Source organism: Triticum urartu, chromosome 3, assembly GCF_003073215.2.
Source record: "Triticum urartu cultivar G1812 chromosome 3, Tu2.1, whole genome shotgun sequence".
NCBI classification, from domain to species: domain Eukaryota; kingdom Viridiplantae; phylum Streptophyta; class Magnoliopsida; order Poales; family Poaceae; genus Triticum; species Triticum urartu.
This window is the reverse complement of record NC_053024.1, coordinates 249,534,502-249,539,312: the sequence shown is the minus strand read 5'-3', so window position 1 is coordinate 249,539,312 and position 4,811 is coordinate 249,534,502. Positions and strand designations below refer to the sequence as shown.

At 41.6% G+C, this 4,811-nt stretch overlaps 1 long non-coding RNA gene across 1 annotated transcript; it reads left to right on the top strand.

Moving 5' to 3' along the window:
• The first annotated feature begins 285 nt into the window (after positions 1-285).
• On the top strand, positions 286-3,272 carry LOC125543759. The gene is made up of 2 exons (XR_007298728.1): positions 286-2,958; positions 3,039-3,272. It is a non-coding gene; the product is annotated as an uncharacterized LOC125543759 (long non-coding RNA).
• The last annotated feature ends 1,539 nt before the right edge of the window (positions 3,273-4,811 follow it).

Below are 4,811 nucleotides of genomic sequence, written 5' to 3'. Positions count from 1 at the left end.
TGAAGACGTTCGACTACATCAACTGCGTTAACCTAACGCTTCCACTTTCGATCTACGAGGGTACGTGGACACACTCACCCCCTCTTGTTGCTATGCATCTCCTATATAGATCTTGCGTGATCGTAGGAAAATTTTGAAATTTCATGCTACGTTCCTCAACATATTTACCCATCAATCGATCACATCAGAGCCATGAGACGACAAGATCGAGGTTTAGGTCTAGGTTGATGTCGAGGTGGAGCCACGGCTTGATGGAGCTGTGGCCTTGTCAGTGGTCATGTCTGAGCCATTCGTGTCGCTGCTCGCAGCCGTGGCCTCCTCCTCCCAACGGTCACTCGACAACATCAGGCAGCACCCGCCGCAGACTGCCCACTCCTCGATTTGGCTATGTTGGTGAGAGAGCCCAACAGGTGTATTCCCAACCATATCCCACCTTACGTGGCGAAAGCAGAGATCAGAATTATCCTATCGAGTAATCCCAGCGGACAACCTCGCCGACCCCCGCAATCGCTAGAATCACGGCAAGGAGCAGGCTGACCCGTGCCACTGTAAAGCGAGGAGTTGTGCCGACCCCTTTTTCAACCGAGCTCAGCCAGCCACGCTCCCTTCCTGATCTTCCAAATTTCGCTTCAATGCGGTCCAAAGAAAAGGTGAGAAAGATATGAGATTCTTTTATGCCGCATCATTGGAAGATTTCATCCAAAATTTGTCGTGTGTTGTAGAATTGTGAGTACCTAGCATTTGATAAGGTGAGAATACTGTACTTTGTTTTCCTGGACATGTCGTGTTCAGAAATTTTGCCATGGTATTTTGGACAGAGTCCTCGCTGTTGTAGTTCAGTTAGAAACAAGCAACTACTTATGCTTGCTTAACTCTTGGTTAATCACAACAATAACCTACAAAAGAAATAATTAGGTTACCATGGGTTTCACGTTTTATCCACTGATTGTTGTGTTAGAGGATGTTGACAGGCAAACAACGGTGATAGCAAAATAATTCTTAGGATAATATAGCGGAAGGAACAAAGAATCAAGTACAGTACAAAGGTAATGTTGTATACTTCACGCTCTTATGGCGAAAACACGGGGACCGATTAATTCATCTACTCATCAAGCCATCATATTTCCATTCAGTTTGATGAGGCATATAGCGATTTTATACTAGAGATTTTGATCAAAAAGAATTCATTTTATCTGTAGCGATTGCAGTGTTCATGTATCACATAGTATAAATCGAGAGTTGTTGGCATTCTACATTTTAATAGAATATTTCATATTTCTTTTGGTTTTCTAAATCCCATTTGGCAAAATTAGCATAGCATGTATGGCCTTATATTAGCTATCTTACCTTTGTTGCACCTTTTTTGGTAGAAATCCATGATGGTTGATTAATGACACATATAAACATCCACGTACTTCAAACAATTGGCTTTTAACATGTATATCCTGAAGATGCATCTATATCCCTGTTTTCCACCATGGATAGTTAAACACTGAGAAGTTTATATTGTGACATATAATAATGTAAGGATTTTCTGTAATTTGACGCCCTCATACTGAGAGGTATGCTATTATGAACTCCCTATCATAGCTACAGCCAGGAACTACATTACCTGAGCACACATGACATGGAGCTAGCCAAATTAGGTCTGTAGTGCAAGACAGCGTCGACGACATTGATGGTGCAAAATCCGTCATATTTCTCCCATCAATTGTTTTGTTTTTGGTGGCTCTTATCCAGTCACAGAAAATAAATGTATGCTTGTTGCTCATTAACAGGCTGGCAGACAAAGAAACTACAAATAATCATCCTAGCTAGCTTCACCATTATTTGCAGCCTCAAGTCCAGCCACAGAAAAAAATATGCTTGCTACTAATTTTTTATAGTGATTGTCTGCGGAATGAAGGAATGATGGGCCGACAACAGTGTGTACATCCATGCTATGCTCGGCAGTGGAGTCGAGGATTTGACACAATTTGGATCGAATTAATTACTATCTATCCAACAAACTGTCTCTCCAAGGATCTTGGTAATTCTTACCTGGCATCGATTCTCTATGCTTCAGAAAGTGGAATGGAATGACTAATGCCTTGAGGTCTTATTTATTATAATTATAGTCAATGTAGTTCTATTTAAAGATTGTGGATATACTCTTTACGTATGGTACATTTAGTTTATTCTCAATACTTTTTTAGCAATCATTTTGGTTAAAGTATCTATACGCCTGCCAAACCCATAGTGCATCTGGGCTTAGTATTGAGAAACAGTATAATGAGGCGAGCTACAAGCCACCACAGTGATTTGAGTTAGTCAGCCCTTGGATCCCACGAACGAACGCCCCAGATCACCTGGTCGTCCCACTGTGCACCCAGTTTTTCTTCGCCCGTAACCTCCCCATCACGCAGACCTCAATGTCTCTGGGCCGCTGCTCCAGGGACTGCTGAGGACAACTTGTCATAAATCAGGCCAAGAAACTTCCACATCACTAGCTTGGGCTTTCCGCCCCTAAGAAAATCTCCTGGGCCTTCTTTGCCGCATGAGCCTACAAGTGTGCCATGCCTGCACGCTGCGGCTTCTCGAAGGGACGACCTTGTTTCAGCTTCTCTCTTTCCATGCGAAAGCGGCAGTAACGTACAGCGCCCAGTTGCCGGTGGCTCTCGCCCCCCCCCCCCCAGCGTCCATGACGTCCACTCTCTACAGTCGCGGTCACTCGCATGTTTGATCGAATCACTCAACGACGGGCCGAGAAGAACAAGGTGTTGGTTTCTTCGAGTTGCAGCCTGTACAAAAATTCAAATTTGGTGATTGATTCATATTTTAGTTTTATTATTGCTCTGGCTGCAGCACAGTGTGCAACCACACTGTGTATCCAAAGAAGCGCTTCGCCAAGATTAAGTATTCCATTGGCATGGTGCTTACACATGACGATAGCATCAAGATATTCATCACCCGCCTCAGGTCTGATCTTTCATGTTCATTATTATAAAGATCTTTTGTGTTGCCTGCAAAATATTGCTCATCTATGTTGCGAATTGCAGAGGTGCTGAAGGTCATTGAGGAGAGCTATGTGCGGCTCTAATTCGATAATTCATCTTTCATGATGCAAAGAGTTCAATCCCTTGAGAACGTGACTTATTACCATTGATGGAAACCTCTAAGATTGTATATATTTCATTTTTCCGCTCCATCCTTTTTTTATCTTCCTATATCATGAATGTGATGGGACGAAAATGTAGAAAATGAAAGCATTTACATGAGTGCATAAGTTTTGACTTCAATATCTCCAATCACGTTTATCAACGCACTGTAATCCAAATTTTGCAAAATTTAGAGGATGTTTCTATTGTCCATTTTATATTTTCTTAGAATGATCAGGCTCGGCAACGCACGCCTTCATGATCTAGTTTCTCTTAGAGCCTCGGTGCATCTGGGATTAGTATTTCTCTTAGTGAGAATTCATTCTGTTAACAGGTCTGTCTTGCATTGCAATGGACTTGGCCTCGGATCTGATTGTTTGAACAATTTTTCATATTTTAGTGCAGCATCTCACAGTGCTTTTAGTTATTGAGAATTATCAGTTATACTATGTGCATTCAGACCTATCTTTGCAAATAAGAATTTCCATGTTTAATGAATTGTTTTTGTAGCATGCGTTCCCGCAGCAACGCGTGGGGTGTCATCTAGTATCATCAAAATATCGAACGAATACCAAGTTCACATGATTACTTATAACTAGACTTCTCCCATGTCCTCAAGAACAAAAGTAACAACTCACAAAACATATTTATGTTCAAGATCAGAGGGCTGTTGAAAATCATTAAGGATCTGAACATATAATCTTCCACCAAATAAACCAACTAACATAACTACAAGATGTAATCAATACTACTAGCAACCCACAGGTACCAATCTGAGGTTTTGGGACAAAGATTGAATACAATAGATGAACTAAGGTTTGAGATGAGATGGTATTGGTGAAGATGTTGATGAAGATTGGTCCTCCCATGATGAGAGAATTGTTGGTGATGTCAATGGCTTCGATTTCCCCCTCCCGAAGGGAAGTGTCACCAACGGAATCGTTCCGCTAGAGAGAAAAGGTGCTCCTACCGAGGTTCTGCCTCGAGACGGTGGCGCTTCATCCCAAAAGTCTTCCTCTAGTAATTCTTTCACCAATATTTTTTATACATTTCAAAATAATTCTCCACAAATTTTCAAGTCATTTGTAGTTGTACAGGATAGCTATCTCTATTGTTGCCCTTTCGGGTCCAGAATTCCAGCTGCTGACAATCTCCCTCTTCATGTGGAACTTGCAAATTAAGAGAGAAAAGGCATAAGAATTGCATCATAAAGTGAAATAACAATCCAAAATACAATAAATAACAGTAGGAAAACATGATGCAAAATGGACATGTCAAGATCAAGTGCCAATCGAATGCCCAGTTAGCTCGCATGCTGCATGAGGAGGAACTTAAGTGGTACCAACATTCAAACTCTCGGTTTATCCTGAAGGTGATTCGAGTACAAGATATTTCCATGGTGTCACCCATGGTAAACACTGGAAGAAACTTATTCATTCCCCACAACAGGAGGAGAGCACGATTGAAGGGCATGGGCAACTTAAGTCTTATATAACTAGTTATTACAAAAATCTGTTCGAAACCCCTGAGGAAGGAAACTTCTCGATGGATGAGTCTCGAATAGATGACATCCCGCAAGTTTCTGATGTGTAAAATATCCTTCTATCAACCTCACTTTCTGAGGAGGGAGTTAGAAAGGTGGTTTTCCTAATGGAGCACAACAAAGCACCGGGT